The sequence below is a fragment of the Dasypus novemcinctus genome, chromosome 11 (genome assembly GCF_030445035.2).
Source record: "Dasypus novemcinctus isolate mDasNov1 chromosome 11, mDasNov1.1.hap2, whole genome shotgun sequence".
NCBI classification, from domain to species: Eukaryota; Metazoa; Chordata; class Mammalia; order Cingulata; family Dasypodidae; genus Dasypus; species Dasypus novemcinctus.
This window is the reverse complement of record NC_080683.1, coordinates 60522856-60540349: the sequence shown is the minus strand read 5'-3', so window position 1 is coordinate 60540349 and position 17494 is coordinate 60522856. Positions and strand designations below refer to the sequence as shown.

Sequence of the window (17494 nt, the reverse complement as noted above, 5' to 3'; positions counted from 1 at the left end):
CCGAAGATTTGTTTTTGTGTGTATAATTACAAGCATCTATACCTTCACAAAGCTAGTTTCTTCTTAAATTGATGTAGTATTTTTAATAGCCACACCAGACCATACAGACCACCAAACTTTAAGAGATTAAAAAAATCGCTATCCTTTGTCAATCAGAATACAGTTCCAAAACTAAGTGATTATGTAAGCACATCTATATTTTAGGGATGCTCTAGTAAAACCTTTCCTCTCATTTCAGAGATATTTACATCAAATTAAGACGTTTACAAATGGTTCACAGTATATAATAGCCCAAATTTGATTTTCACCAATCCCTTGTAAGGAATTTAAGCATTCATAAGTTTCTCTAGTAATTCAGTGCATTTTTCCAACATAAATAACACAGGCTATTCTAAATGGTTTACATTTATTTCAGTGCATATTTCCAAATATTACATGGAATGAGATTATGTTAATGGTTATATCATTGAAGCATATATGGAACATTTAAGCATATATGGAATCTTTATCACACAATTTGTTTCACATCAATACTATAATTCACTCTAAAAGAAGTCACAGGCACACACACAAAAAGAATACAATGGCTTGTTTTTTATATAAATTTAAAGTATACTATCTATTTTAAACCACATTAGAAGATTTTAACAAAATGGCCAATTTCTAAACCTGTTTTCTAAGCTTGGCCTAAGGAAAGTTCAATCCATTCGGATCTTCTGGTTTGTCATCCTATAAATGATGCTATCATATCCGGGATCCATGTTCCAAATATTATAAGAGGTAATAATCATAGCCAAGGCCAAGGTGATCATTATCCAAAGTACCATTTTGAAAACCATGGAATACTCAAAATTATACCTATATGCAAGGTTATAGGGGACTTTCTGGGTTGCGCACTGGTTTTGCCTCAAGGATAGTCCTTGTTTTCCTCACAAGGGTTGTGTCGAATTACTTGATAGTCACTAATTCTACCACTGCATTCCCACCATAAAGATTATGCATATTATCTGCAAACTTTTGCAGAGCATCAACCAGAATCTTAGATGCATCTCTGAATTGTTCAGAGTCTTCCCCATAACGTTTCCCAATTTCATCCAAACCTGCCAGCTCCAGGGAATATAAATCAGGAGAATGATCCTTGGCTAGATGCTTATGTCGAGACAACAAACTTGAAATATCATGTAGCACTTGCAGTTCAGAAAGGAAGAGTAGGTCAACTTCATTATTCCTACTCAGAGAATTGAAGGGAAATGAATTGAGAATAGTGTTTTCTTGAAACAGGCGATTACCGAGCTGTCATAATGTTACTGAAAGGTCTTCAAAAACTGAGTTTGCCTTTCCCACCATATAGACTCTTTCCTCACTGAGAGCCAACTGCAAAACTACAGGTGTTTCTTCAGAAAATAAGGAATGAATGGAATTTGCAACACTGTCAAGACTAAAAGGAACTGCGTTCTCCAAAGGGTATGAGATGACACTACCTGGGGGTAAAGCCAGTTTGTCCACCCCCTTCACCATCACCATAACGGTAGCTCAAGGATAATGGAATAGGTTATCCACTGCAAGCCCTGGCCAAGAAAGGTCTTCTTTCACAGAGAAGCCCATGGACAATGCAGCCACATCTGGGATTCACTCTCATGGTATGGGCCAATTTCCATCATGGAAAACAACAGACCCTGGTGATCTTAATATACTAAACTCGTTTCCCCAAACACCCGTCACCAACAAGCACAGGAGCATGAGCACAGCCATGGTTCCGCGGTGGCCTCAGCAGGGCTCTATTCGTGCCATAGTTTTTAGTTCTTCTGGATATATTCCTAGTAGAGGAATTGCCGGATCATTTGGCAGTTCTATATTTAGCTTCCTGAGGAACCACCAAACTATCTTCCACAGAGGCTGCACCATTTTACACTCCCACCAACAGTGAAGGAGTGTTCCTATTTCTCCACATCCTCTCCAGGATTATTGTTGTCTGCTTTTTAATAATGGCCATTCTATGTGGTGTTAGATGATATCTTATTGTTGTTTTAATTTGCATTTCCCTAATAGCTAGTGATATGGAACAGTTTTTCATGTGCTTTTTGGCCATTTATATTTCCTCTTTTGAGAAATGTCTATTTAAATCTTTTGCCAATTTTTTTATTGGCTTGCTTGTTCTTTTTGTGTTGAATTGTACGATCTCTTTATATAGAATGGAAACCAAACCTTTATCAGATAAGTGGTTTCCAAATATTTTCTCCCATCGACTGAGCTGCCTTTTCACCACCTTGATGAAGTCCTTTGAATCACCGAAATGTTTAAGTTTGAGGAGGTCCCATTTATCCATGTTTTCTTTTGTTGTTCATGCTTTTGGTGTAAGGTTTGAGAATCTACCACCTACCACCAGGTCTTGAAGATGTTTCCCTACATTTTCTTCTAGGAGCTTTTTTGTACTTCCTTTTATATTTAGGTCTTTGATCCATTTTGAGTTAATTTTTGTATAAGGTGTGAGGTAGGGGTCTTCTTTTTTTTGACTGTGGATATCCAGTTCTCCCAACACCATTTGTTGAATAAAATGTTCTGCCCAAACTGGGAGGGCTTGACAGGTTTGTTAAAAATTACTTGACCATAGATGTGAGGGTCTGTTTCTGAACGATCAGTTTGGTTCCATTGGTCTATGTGTCTATCTTTATGCCAATACCATGCTGTTTTTACCACTGTAGCTAGGTAACATGATTTAAAGTCTGGAAGTGAGAGTCCTCCAAATTTACTTTTCCTTTTTAAGATGTTTCTGGCTTCTTACTCGTCCAGATAAATTTGTTAATAGCATTTTCCATTTGTTTAAAAAATGCTGGTGGAATTTTTATTGGAATTACCTTGAATCTGTATATCAATTTGGGTAGAACTGACATCTTAATGGTATTTAGTTTTCCAATCCATGAGCATGGAATGTTCTTCCAATTATTTAGGTCTTTTTTGATTTCTTTTAGCAATGCATTACTGTTTTCTGAATACAAGTGCTTTGCATCCTTGGTTAAGTTTATTCCTAAATATTTGATTCTTTTAATTGTTATTGTAAGTGGAATTTTTTTCCTGACTTCCTCCTCAGTTTGTGCATTATTAGTGTATAGAAACACCACTGATATTTGTGTATTGATCTTGTATCCTGATACTCTACTGAAATCATTTATTAACTCTAGCAGCTTTGTTGCAGATTTCTTAGGATTTTCTAGTATACAATCATATATCATCTGCAAATATTGAAAGTTTTAATTCTTCCTTTCCAAATTGGATGCCTCATTTCTTTCTTTTTTTTAAAATTTTTTAATTCATTTTTTAAAAATATTACATTCAAAAAATATGAGGTCCCATTCAACCCCACCGCCCCCACCCCACCACTCCCCCCACAGCAACACTCTCTCCCATCATCATGACACATCCATTGCATTTGGTAAGTATATCTCTGGGCATCGCTGTACCTCATGGTCAATGGTCCACATCATAGCCCATATTCTCCCACGTTCCATCTAGTGGGCCCTGGGAGGATCTACAATGTCTGGTAATTGTCCCTGAAGCACCACCCAGGACAACTCCAAGTCCCGAAAATGCCTCCACATCTCATCTCTTCCTCCCATTCCTGCACCCAGCAGCCACCATGGCCACTTTTCCCACACCAATGCCACATTTTCTCTGTGGACCTTGGATTGGTTGTGTCCATTGCACATCTATGTCAAGAGGAGGCTTAGATTCCACATGGATACTGGATGCAATCCTCCCGCTTTCAGTTGTAGGCACTCTAGGCTCCATGGTGTGGTGGTTGACATTCTTCAACTCCACGTTAGCTGAGTGGGGTAAGTCCACTAAATCAGAGTGTAGGAGTTGACGTCTGTTGAGGCTCAGGGCCTGGCTATCATATTGTCAGTCCAGAGATTCAAATCCCCTAGATATATCTTAAACCCCAGCACCAACTACAATTCCAGTAAAGTAGCATGAAAGTCTTGTGAAAAGAGATCCCATCTGTGTCCAGCTCCATCACGCAGAAACATCAGCTCCAAAGAAGGGCCAACTGACATGGCAGTGAACCCCATCTGCCGTGACCATAGAACCTGTGGGTCTCTTTAGCTCTCAAAAGAACCAATACCTGGGGTTGTATCTGCTTTATCTGTCTCTGAGACTCTGCTCAGGTGTGAATAAGGGCAATCCTTCTGACAACCTCCAGACTCTTGTTGAGAGACTCATAGCCATATAAACTCATTTGTCCTTTCCATTTCCCCCTTACATTAGGTCAAACAGCATTTTAAACTCCTGTTATTATATGTAGACAGGGATATTCTGCTGGTCCATATTGAACCTTTAATTCAAGGTCATTTTCTAGTTGCATCATCAACTGGTACTTGGTAGTGATCCCTTGGTACGAGGGAGGCTCATCCCCGGGTGTCATGTCCCACGCTGGGGTGAATGCATTGCATTTACATGCTGAGTTTGGCTTCGAGACTGGCCACATTTGAGTAACATGAAGGCTGTCAGGAGGAAACTCCAAGGCACAGTGCTGCTCTAGGCCTTGTTCTTATTTCAGGCGTATAGGCTCACAAGCATAGTCATTAGTATCAGGGGCTCACTGTTGGACCCTCATTCCTTCCTGATCCTTACCGTTGCACCTGGGGGACTGCCGCTGCTCCCCTAGGGACCACGACAGAGCACCCCTGGCCAGAAACCCAGTACCCCCCAGCTGTTGTTTTTAATTGTTTCCACTATGAGTATATCCAAACATTTCCATGCACCCTGGACATATGCCGTGTATAACTCCCTGTCAACCATATATCACCTGTCAATAACATCCTATACCAGTATTCCTCCGCTGCCATTGTTGAACCACTCTGTGATCCAAAACTTCCTGAAAAGTGAAGCCCAATATAATGTCAGGATCCCTTACTAGTAAAATGCAACATAGTGATGGGTTTAAAGGTTAGATATAGAATACGTATTGATTTGGAAAAATTCTACATCCTATCTTTTTCTTTTCTTTTTTCCTAATTATTGAGCTTATCTTCACAAGAGCCTTAGATCACAGTAATTCATATATACAATATACAGTACTCCCACACATCCACCATAAAACCTTTTCCCTTCCACAGTGATATTCTTATAACTTATTCATATCATATTTACTTAAACTGATGTACAGACTCTGAGACAATAGCTTTCAAACAAGGTGACATCTGTGCTTACATTGTGGTCCATACTTTAGGATATACAGTGTTCTAAATTTTTAGTTATCCTATGTTTTACATTATGGTTTGCATTATTAGTCTGTTGTCCCCTATATGTTTTTGGTGTAATATTACATGCTTTATATCCATCCTTGTGTACTCTCGTGAAACTCCTCTCTTACCCCCACATTTACCTTGGTTCCATCCATTCAACATCCATTTTCTCCTCCCCTTGGGTCCCACAGCGACAGCCAATCTCCATTTCCTAAGGAGCCACGTCCAGAGATACTTGCAACAGTGTTCAGGGCCTGACTTGCTCAACTGCCCTAATGCCCTGGGAGCCATCCTTTCTCTCGAGAGATACAGTTCCCTCTTTTTTGATGGCATTAGTCCTCCCCAGGATGTGGGTCCACCCCCACTCTCACTCCTTGGGTCTCTATCCAATGGTACAACCCACCCTGGCAAAATGAGCATTCAGACATTCCCCAGGAGTCTGTCCCGTGTCAGACCATCCCCTCTGAGCATCCTAAACAGGTAACCCTCTTAATTATATTTTGATACGGTTTTCTCAGCATTTTACTCTCAACCAACACCTGACACTGTCCTATGTTCATATGTTGCCCCTCCCTTCCCCCAATTTTTTGGGCACTATTACCCATCCGCCCATCCCCAGCCCCCCTCAAACCCGCAAAGCCCCACCCAAAGGCAACCCCTTGCCCCCATTTTATCTCTTCTTTGTGCTCATACTTACTGCCAGCTTATCATAGATTCCACCCGTGCAGACGTCGGCTCACATCCTTCCTCCACACCCCGATTTCCTGTAGGCCTATCTTCCAGTCTCTAGCTCTCTGGGGCAGCTTGCTTATTTCATATCATTGAGGTCATGTAGTATTTGTCCTTCAATGCCTGGGTTGCTCCACTCAGCATAAGGTTCTCAAGATTCATCCATGTTATCATGTGTGTTTGTAGTGTATTTGTTCTTAAAGCCGAGTAGTATTCCATTGTTTGTATATACCCCATTTTATTGATCCACTCATTTGTTGATGGGCATTTGGGTTGATTCCAACTTTTGGCGATAGTGAACAATGCTGCTATGAACATTGGTGTACATATATCGGTTTGTGTCCTTGTTTTCAGTTCTGATGGGTATATACCCAGCAGTGGTATTGCTGGGTCATATGGCAAATCTATGGTTAGTTTTTTGAGAAACCGCCAAACTGTCCTCCAGAATGGTTGGATCCTTCTGCATTCCCACCAGCAGTGGATGAGTGTTCCCATTTCTTCACATCCTCCCCAGCATTTGTATTCTTCTGTTTTTTTTCATAGCTGCCAATCTTATGGGAGTAAGATCGTATCTCATTGTAGTTTTGATTTGCATTTCCCTGATAGCTAGAGATTTGGAGCATTTTTTTCATGTGCTTTTTAGCCATTTGTATTTCTTCTTTGGAGAAGTGTCTGTTTAAATCTTTTTCTCATTTTTTAAATGGGTTGTTTATCTTTTTTATTTTCAATATATATGAGTTCTTTATATATGCAAGTTATAAGTCTCTTATCAGATATATGGTTGCCAAATATTTTCTCCCATTGTGTGGGTTCCCTTTTTACTTTCTTGACAAACTCCTTTGAGGTGCAGAAGGCTTTAATTTTGAGGAAGTCCCATTTATCTATTTGTTCTTTTGCTGCTCGTGCTTTTGGTGTGATATTTGTGAAGCCATTTCCTATTACAAGGTCCTGTAGATGTTTCCCAGATCTTTATGGGATCTTTATGCTTTCCAAGATCTTTATGGTCTTGGCTCTTTTATTTAGGTCTTTGATCCATCTAGAGTTGATCTTTGTATAAGGTGTGAGATGGTAATCCTCTTTCATTCTTCTACATATGGCTATCCAGTTCTCCGGGCACCATTTGTTGAATAGGCCATTCTCTCCCAGTTGAGAGGGTTTGGTGGCTTTATCGAATATTATATGGCTATATATATGAGGTTCTATATCAGAACTTTCAATTCGATTCCATTGGTCTGTGTGTCTCTCCTTATGCCAATACCATGCTGTTTTCACTACTGTAGCTCTGTAGTATGTTTTGAAGTCAGGAAGTGTGATTCTTCCTATTTCGTTTTTCTTTTTCAATATGTCTTTGGCTATTCGGGGCCTCTTTCCTTTCCAAATAAATTTCATAGTTAGTTTTTCTAGTTCCTTAAAGAAGGCTGTTTTGATTTTTATTGGGATTGCATTGAATGTGTAGATCAGTTTTGGTAGGATAGACATCTTAATAATATTCAGTCTTCCTATCCATGAACAAGGAATATTCTTCCATTTATTTAGATCTTCTTTGATTTCCTTGAACAGTCTTGTATAGTTCTTGGTGTATAAGTTTTTTACCTCTTTAGTTAAATTTATTCCTAAGTATTTGATTTTTTTATTTACTCTTGTAAATGGTACTTGTTTCTTGATTTCCTCCTGGTCTTGCTCATTATTGGTGTACAGAAATGCTACTGATTTTTGCGCATTGATCTTATAACCTGCGACTTTACTAAACTCATTTATGAGTTCTAGAAGCTTTGTTGTAGACCTCTCAGGGTTTTCTATGTATAGGATCATGTCATCTGCAAATAATGAAATTTTGACTTCTTCCTTTCCAATCTGAATGCCTTTTATATCTGGTTCTTGCCTCAGTGCTTGAGCAAGTACTTCTAGGACAATGTTAAATAGAAGGGGAGACAATGGGCATCCTTGTCTTGTTCCTGACTTTAGAGGGAAGGATTTTAGGATTTCTCCATTGTAAACGATGTTGGCTGTAGGTTTTTCATATATACTTTTTATCATGTTCAAAAAATTTCCTTGTATTCTGATCTTCTGGAGTGTTTTTATCAAGAAAGGGTGCTGTATTTTGTCAAATGCTTTTTCTGCATCTATAGATATAATCATGTGATTCTTTTCCTTCAATCTGTTTATATGGTGTATTACATTGATTGATTTTCTTATGTTGAACCATCCTTGCATACCTGGAATGAATCCCACTTGGTCGTGGTGTATAATTTGTTTAATGTGTTGTTGAATCCAATTAGCAAGTATTTTGTTAAGTGTTTTTGCATCTAGGTTCATTAGAGAAATTGGTCTGTAATTTTCCTTTCTTGTGGTGTCTTTGTTTGGCTTTGGTACTAGGGAAATATTGGCCTCATAGAAGGAGTTAGGCAATGTTTCTTCTGTTTCGATTTTTTGGAATAGTTTCAGCAGGATTGGTGTTAGTTCTTTCCGGAATGTTTTGTAGAATTCACCTGTGAAGCCATCTGGCCCTGGGCTCTTCTTAGTTGGGAGGTTTTTAATGACGGATTCTATCTCTTGTGATTGGTTTGTTGAGATCATCAGTTTATCTTTCGTCAATATGGGCTGCATATGTGTTTCTAGGAATTTGTCCATTTCCTCTGAATTGTCATTTTTGTTGGAATATAGTTTTTCAAAGTATCCTCTTATGATAGTCTTTATTTCTGTGGAGTCAGTGGTGATATCTCCTTTCTCATTTCTTATTTTGTGTATTTGCATCTTCTCCCTTTTTTTCTTTGTTAGTCTCGCTAAAGGTTTGTCAATTTTGTTGATCTTCTCAAAAAACCAGCTCTTGGTCTTGTTTATCTTTTCAAGTGCTTTCTTATTTTCTATTTCATTTAGTTCTGCTCTTATCTTTGTTATTTCCTTCCTTCTTCCTGTGGGATTACTTTGTTGTTTTTTTTCTAATTCCTCCAAATGTGCAGTTAGTTCTTCAATTTTTGCTTTTTCTTCTTTTTTGATATATGAATTTATGGAGATAAATTTCCCTCTCAGTACTGCTTTTGCTGCATCCCATAAATTTTGATATGTTGTGTTATCATTATCATTTGTTTCAAGGTAGTCGTTGAGTTCTTTTGAGATTTCCTCTTTGACCCACTGTTTTTCTAAGAGTGTGCTGTTTAATTTCCAAATCATGGTGTGAAATCTGGGCCTCTGACCCTTGCAAATTTCCAGCTTCACTCTACTGTGGTCAGAGATATTATTTTGTATGATTTCGATCTTTCTGAATTCATTAAGCCTTTCTTTGTGGCCTAGCATATGGTCTCTCTTGGAGAATGATCCATGTGCACTTGAGAAAAATGTATATCCTGCTGTGTTTGAGTGTAATGATCTATATATGTCTATTAGATCCAGCTCCTCTAATATACTGTTCAAATGTTTTGTTTCTTTAGTGATTCTCTTTTGAGATGTTCTGTCCAGAGTTGATAGTGGTGTATTAAAATCCCCCACTATAATTGTAGATGCATCTATTCTTTCACTTAGTTTTTCCAGCGTTTGCCTCACGTATTTAGAGGCGCCCTTGTTAGGAGCATAAATATTTATGATTTTCGATCTTCTTGACAGATTGTCCCTTTCACTAAAATGTAGTATCCTTCTTTGCCTCTCACAATTGTTTTGCATTTAAAGTCTATTTTGTCTGATATTAATATAGCTACTCCTCTTATTTCTTTTTCTTGCCTAATTGCTTTAGCTAGAACCTCTAGCCCTATATTGAACAACAGTGACAGTGGGTGGCCTTGTCTTGTCTCTGATCTTGATGGAAAAGCTTTTAGTTTTTCACCATTGAGTACAATGTAAGCTGTGGGTTTTTCATATATGACCTTTATCATGTTGAGAAAATTTCCTTCAATTCCTATTTTTTCTAGTATTTTTATCAAGAAAGGATGCTGTATTTTGTTAAATGTCTTTTCTGTATCAATTGATAAGATCATGTGGTTTTTCTTCTTGGATTATTAATGTGGTGTATTATGCTGATTGATTTTCTTGTGTTGAGCCAGCCTTGCATGCCTGGTATAAAACGCACTTGATCATGATGGGTAATTCTTTTAATGTGTTCTTGGATTAGATTAGCAAGTATTTTATTGAGGATTTTTGCATCTGTATTTATTAGAGAAATGGGTCTGTAATTTTCTTTTTTTGTAATATCTTTATCTTGCTTTGGTATTAGGGTAATATTGGCTTCATAGAATGTGTTTGGTAGCATTCCTTCTCGTTGAATTTTTTGGAAGAGCTTGAGTAAGATTGGTATTAAATCTTCTTTGAATGCTTGGTAGAACTCACCTGTGAAACCATCTGGTCCTGGGCTTTTCATTTTGGGGAGCTGTTTGATGACTGTTTCAATTTCTCTACTTGTGATTGGCTTGTTGAGGTCTTCTATTTCTTCTAGTGTCAGTGTAGATTGTTTGTACATTCCTAGGGATTTTTCCATTTCATCTACATTGTCTAGTTTTTTAGCATAAAGTTGTTCATAGTATCCTCTTATGATCTCCCTTATTTCTGTGGGGTCAGTAGTAAGGTTCCCTTTTTCATTTTTTATTTCATTTATTTGCATCTTCTCTTTTTCTTAGTCTGTCTAGCTAAGGGTTTGTCGATTTTGTTAATCTTCTTGAAGAACCAACTTTTGGTTTTGTTAATTTTCTCTATTGCTTTTTTGTTCTCAATTTCATTTATTTCTGCTTTGATCTTTATTATTTCATTCCTTCTACTTGTTTTAGGATTAGCTTGCTGTTCTTTTTCTAGTTCCTCCAGCTGTGTAGTTAGGTCATTGATTTTAGCTCTTTCTTCTTTTTTAATGTAAGCATTGAGAGCTATAAATTTTCTACTCATCACTGCCTTTGCAGTGTTCCATAGTTTCTGATATGTTGTATTCTCATTGTCATTTGTCTCAAGATATTTATTGATTTCTCTTGAAATTTCTTCTTTGACCCACTGATTATTTAAGAGTGTGTTGTTTAATCTCCATATATTTGCAAATTTTCCCTTTATTTGCTGCTTGTTGATTTCCAGCTTTACTCCATTATGATCAGAGAAAGTACTTGGTATAATTTCAATTTTGTTGAATTTATTGACCTTCTACCCAGATGTTCTATCCAATGCTGAGAATGGTGTATTGAAGTCTCAAACTATTATTGTAGGGATGTCTATTTCTCCCTTCAGTTTTGCCAGTGTTTGCCTCATGTATCTTGTGGTATCCTGGTTAGGTGTATATATATTTTGATTGTTGTTTCTTCCTGGTGAGTCATCCTTTTTATTAATATGTGATGTCCTTCCTTGTCTGTAATAACAGTTTTGCTTTTAAAGTCCGCATCATCTGATATAAGTATAGCTACCCCAGCTTTTTTTATTTTTGTTACTTGTGTGGAATATCTTTTTCCAACCTTTCACTTTCAATTTATTGGTATCCTTGGGTCTAAGGTGAGTCTTTTGCTGACAACATATAGATGGCTTATATTTTCTTATCCATTCTGCCAGTCTGTGTTTTTTGATTGGAAAGTTTAATCCATTAACATTCAATGTTATTACTGTAAAGGCAATTCTTATTTCACCCATTTTGATCTTTGCATTTTGTCTGTCATTTTATATTTGACACTTTTAGTTACTGTTTCTGATACAGTTGTCATATGTAGACTGTCTTCCAGGCCTCTCTCTCCTGTCTTTTCTTTTCAGGTTGTAACATTTCCTTTAGTATTTCTTGCAAAGCTAGTCTTTTTGTTATAAACTCTTTCAGTTTGTTTATCTGTAAATATTCTAACCTCACCCTTATTTTTAAAAGATAATCTTGCTGGGTATGAAATCCTTGGCTGGCAATTTTTCTCCTGCAGTATGTTAAATATATCATACCACTGCCTTCTTGCCTCCATGGTTTCTGATGAGAAATCAGCACTTAATCTTATTGGGTATCCCTTATATGTTATGCATTACTTTTCTCTTGCTGTTCTCAGAATTCTCTCTTTGTCTCTGGCATTTGACATTCTGATTAGTATGTGTCTCGGAGTTGGTCTATTTGGATTTATTTGGATGGGAGTATGTTGTGCTTCTTGGACATGGATACCTATGTCCTTCAATAGGGTTGGGAAATTTTCCACAATTATTTCTTCAAATATATTCTTTCTGCCCCTTTTATCTTCTCCTTCTGGGACACCCATGACATGTATGTTTGCAAGTTTCTTGCTGTCATTTCGTTTCCTGAGACCCTGTTCAATTTTTTCCATTCTTTTCTTCATCTGTTCTTTTATTTGTTCACTTTTGGAGGCCATGTCTTCGAGCTTGCTGATCCTTTCTTCTGTTTCCTCAAGTTTGCTGTTATATGCCTCCAGTGTATTTTTAATTTCATTTATTGCACCTTTCATTTCCAGAAGGTCTGCTATTTTTCTATGTATGCTTTTAAATTCTTCTTTGTGCTCATCCAATGTCTTCTTGAATATCTTTAATCTCTTTAGTTATCTCACTGAATGTATTAAGATTTGTTTGAACATCTAAGATTAGTTGTCTCAACTCCTTTACATCATCTGTAGGCTTATCTGGTTCCTTTAATTGGGCCATCTCTTCCTGTTTCCTGGTATGGATTGTAATTTTTTGTTGGTGTTTCTGCATCTGGCTTGCTAGATGTATTTATTCTGGGTGCATTTTCTCCATTTTGTTAAGGGGTTTCTTATCTTTTCTCCCTTGCCGTTTGTGCAGTAGAAGCCAAGGATATAGTTGGCGCTGCAAGCTATAGAGGCTGAAGCTGCCCATGTTGCCTCAGGAATTGATGACGTTTCTCCCACCTTTCTCCTCTATTAGAAGTAGGAACAGGGCTGTAGCTGTGTATAATAATCCCAGTTGGGCACAAGTCTGTCTGTAGTCACCTGGAGACACTGGTGCTTCACACCCCTTCCTACCCTAACTTAGGAAGGGATGGAGCTATAGTTTTGGTCAGCAACCTATGCTGTGTGGGTCCAAAATGACCACAGTTCCTCAGGTAAACTGATGTATCACCAGACCCTCTCCATACTGGGTGTGGAAATGGACCCTCTGAAGTGCCCAACAATCTAATATCCGTGGGCCAAATATGCCTACAGTTGCCCTGAGAGGCTTAGAGAGTACTGTTCCTTCTGCCCTTTAGGGGGTGGGAACAGAAACACAAATGCTCTACAGTTCAGTTCTGTAGCCTGAAATTATTCACCATTGCCTGGAGAGGCTGAGGAAGAACCAGCTCCCTCCTATCCTATTGGGTGGTAGGTGGTTCTATGGTTGCTCAACAGTTCAGTCCCTTTAGGCCAAGAATATTTGCCATTGCCTGGAGAGGTTGAGGAAACACCAGCCTCCTTCTATTCTCTTAAGACATGGGGTTGGACCCAACAGTTCAGTACCTGTTGGCTGAAGTACCCCTGTTGTCCAGAGAAGCTGTGGAGACACCAAAACCCTCCTATCCTGTTGGGGTGGGAGTGGACTTGTAGGCATCCAATAGTCCAATCCATGCAGGCTGAAGGTTTGCTGTTGCCCAAAAAGGCTGTGGAAAGATCACCCCCTTCTTTCCTATTAGTGGGTGAGCATGCATCTACAAGTACCCACCAGACCAGGCTGTGTGGGTCAAAAGCATCTGCAGTTACCCAAAGAGGCTGGGCAAACACAACCCATCTCTTGTCCTACTGGGGATGGAGAAGGAGCCACAGGTGCCCCACAGTCAGACTTGTGCAGCCCAAAACTGTTGCCCTGAGCAGTTGCAGCAACACCAGCCCCTTCCTATCCTGTGGGGGGACAGAGGTGGAGATGGACTCAAAGGCATTCAACAAATCTGTGTGGGCTGAAAACTCCTGCCATTGCCCAGAGAGGCCAATGATACCCAGCTCCTCTCCTATTCTCTTGGGTTGCAGGGAAGCAGCCCCAAGTGTCCAACTATTCAGCTTCTGCCAGCGGAGAGCGCTTGCACTTCCCTGGAGAGCCTGGTGCAGGTCCCGCCAGCTACCTCTCTGCTGGAGGTGGGGCTGAAGCCTCAGCTAGGGCTGCTGTCGAATCTTGGTGGAAAGATGCCTGTTCCTAACTTCACTGGATTTCAGTCAGCCAGGCTGTCCCTCATGCTGGGGACAGAGTCAAAATGGTAGCTACTGGACTTTCCTGCTTGAACATGCTCAGACCCTAGCTGGGTCTAGGATTATACTTTAGCCAGCCAAGACCACTAATCAGTAGCTGCGGTTAGTGAACATCTGTCTCTTCTGCCCCCGTTTATGGGAAATGGAGCTTTTAATTCCAGTCACAGAACAACTCCTGAGGCGGCTTGTGCCCCTAGAGTAGGATGGGCACCAGCCTCTGTTGCATGCTTCCCAGAAAGGTGGTACAGGCCACCCCCCAGCTTCCTCCCTGCTGGAGATGGGACGGGTTTAGGCTAGACCTGCAATCCAACCTGGGTGAAAAGAAGCCAGTCCTTACAAGCACTGTGGTTTTCAGTCAACGCAGCTTCCCCTGGTACCCGGGTTGGAGGCAGAATGGTGGCCGCTGGCTTGCCTCTGACCTGGACAGGCTCAAAGTTTAGTTGTTCCTAGAACTCTACTTCAGCCCGCCGAATCCACTAATCAGTAGCTGAAGTCTGTGCCACACCGTATTTTCCTTCCATTTTTATTGGCGGAGATGGAACTTCAACCTCAGAATAGCTCCCAAGCTGGCTTGCACGCCACAGGCACGACTGCAGCGTGGAGGGCTCTACTCACGATTCCTCTGTGTAGGTGGGCAGTCTCCTCATTCCACACTGTCAGGAATGTTGCAGGATACTCCTCTGGTCTCCTGGGTCCTCAAAAGGTGCTTTAGGTAGCTCTGGGTGACCACCAACCACCCTGTTTCCGGAGCTGACTCCAGGAGCTCCTTACTCTGATGCCATCTTGGCTCCACCCCCTGTTAATGACTTTTGGTAGAAAAGTTATTTGCTACCTATGGGGACTATTTTATAAAGAATCATAAATTTCAAGACTTTGGTGAAATAAAAACGTGTTTAACTATGGAGTAGCTTGGACACAAGATGAAACAGGTTTATTGTCTAATAATATTAGGTATCATATATTTAAAATCTGTTTTTGGAGAAGGCAAATAGAATATATAAGGAAAGGGAATGTTGCTATGTTGATCAAGTAAATAAGTCTTGGTAAGAACTCTGGAAAATCATTGATTTTGCAAAAATCTTTTTAATTTACAATGTTCCTGTAACTTTGGGGACTTGTGGAGATTTGTTGCTTGTGTCTTTTGTGGAGGAAGAGAGAAAATTAAGGTCTTTGCACTCTGTGTTGCAGGCACTTTGTATATATTATTGATCACTACATGGTCTTCGAGATGTTGGTATAAGTAAAATTCACTTCAGTACAAAAAAATGTTTCAAATGTCTGGAATATCATAATCAAACACTCACAATTTACTTTCATTAAGGGTCAAGCAGGCACAGTATATTAGGTGCTGAGTACCAAAGAAATTTATGTCTTCCTTAAAGAACTTATGTTCTTGTTTCTTTTCAAACATGAGATGGATGAATAATAAGGCTTCAAACTTGTCAAATATGCTCATACTTAGATATTTGAAAATTTGTGGCTATTAGCATTATATGACTTTAATAACAGGTCTTTTTTTGTGTGTTTGAATGGTTTTTGTCCCTCCAGATTTCTGCCTAACAGAAACACCCTTGGTTAAATTTATTCCTAGGCATTTCTGCCTAACAGAAATCTGGAGGGAGATTTCTTGCTCCATTCTCTGTCCTCCTGAAATGGTAGATCCATAATGTTGGATTGCATCATGTTTGTGCTGAAAGGGACCTCTGAGTTCGTATCATCTCACCTCTAACTGAAGGAAATACTGAGGTCCACCATTCATGGCAGTTGGCAAGCTGGGTCCTCACCCAAGATAAGAATTATGCTCTACTTCTCTCCCTTATATCCCTGCCACATCTCAGTTCACAAGTCTCCATCTCAGCTTGCACCAAGATCTGTCCATTTTACACCCTTTATGCATAAAGACCATCTTCCCTTTGTCATCATTGATGTTATTCAATAAATTCTATCATTTCTTGCCTTAAAGCCAAGAGCTTCTGACCACCCTTATTTATTAAAACCTTTTAGTAGCTCTCATTATTTACTAAATTAAATTCAAACTTCTTAGCATAGGCTTTGAGACAGTGTGTGGTCTTGCCCCTGCTTCTTCTGGTTAATGTCCTTCACTCTTATTGACATAGCTTGATGCTTCTGGTTTCTGAGTCCTGCACATGCAAATGATTTATCCTTGTTGGTTTATACACCCTGTAAAACTCACTTAAAGATCACTTCTTTTGGAAAGCCTGAAACATCCAGACAATATACCTGTTGTGGCAATTATGACACTATATTAGTTCATTGACTTTAGGTCTATATTTTACCTAGTATGCAATGTTGCTTTCCTTTTGTAATGATTCTGAGTAGTTCTTAGGAAAATGGAATAATGTAATCAGAGCAACTTTTTTATTTCTGTGGGGCCAGGAGTAGTATCCCCCCTTTCATTTCTGATTTTAGCTATTTGCATCCTCTCTCTCTTTTTTCCTTTGTCAGTCTAGCTAATGATTTGCTGATTTTATTGTTCTTTCAAAGAATCAATTTTTAGTTTTGTTTATTCTGTTTTTTATTCTCAATTTTATCTATCTCTGTTTTAATCTTTATTATTTCCTTCTTTCTGTTCACCTTGGGTTTAGTTTGCTTTTCTTTTTCTACATCCCCCACTTGTGAGTTTCTTTTGAGAAATTCTATTTTAAAGTAAGCATTTAGGGGTATAAATTTCCCTCTCAGCACTGTCTTTGTTGCATTCTAAAGTTTTTATATGTTATGTTTAGTTTTCACTTGCCTGATGATATTTCTTAATTTCCTTTGGAATTTCTTCTTTGACTCATTGGTTGTTTAAGAGTGCATTGTTTATAGGACTGTACAAAACAGTGAACCCTACTATAAACAATGGACTACATTTAATAATACAATAATAAAAAGTTCTTTCATGAATTACAAAGGTACCACACTATTGCAAAGTGTTAATAATAGGGTGGTGCATGGGTAAAAAAGTACATTGTTTAATTTCTATGTATTTGTATATTTCCATTTCTCCCTCTCTTATTGATTTCTAGCTTCATTCCACTGTCATGTTACATCATGTGATTTCAAAGTTTTGAATTTATTGAGACATTTTTTGTAAACTAACATGTGGTTTATCCTGGAGAAAGAACCAGGTGCACTAGAGAGGACCATGTATTCTGCTGCTGTTGGGTGACGTGGTCTCTCTATAACTGATAGGTCTAGTTGATTTATAGATCACACAAGTCTTCTATTGATCTTCTGCCTAGATGTTTTATCTATTATTGAAAATGGTAATGTTGAGGTCTCCTGCTGTTAACGGGGAACTGTCTGTTTCTCAATTCCAACCTGTCAGTATTTGCTACCTATATTTTGGGGTATGCTGTTGGTGAATATGTATTTATAATTTTTATAACTTGTTGAATTGACCCTGTTATC

At 38.8% G+C, this 17494-nt stretch overlaps 1 pseudogene; it reads right to left on the bottom strand.

Moving 5' to 3' along the window:
- Positions 1 to 614: 614 nt before the first annotated feature.
- Positions 615 to 1772, bottom strand: LOC101436968 (renin receptor pseudogene; annotated as a pseudogene).
- Positions 1773 to 17494: the final 15722 nt, after the last annotated feature.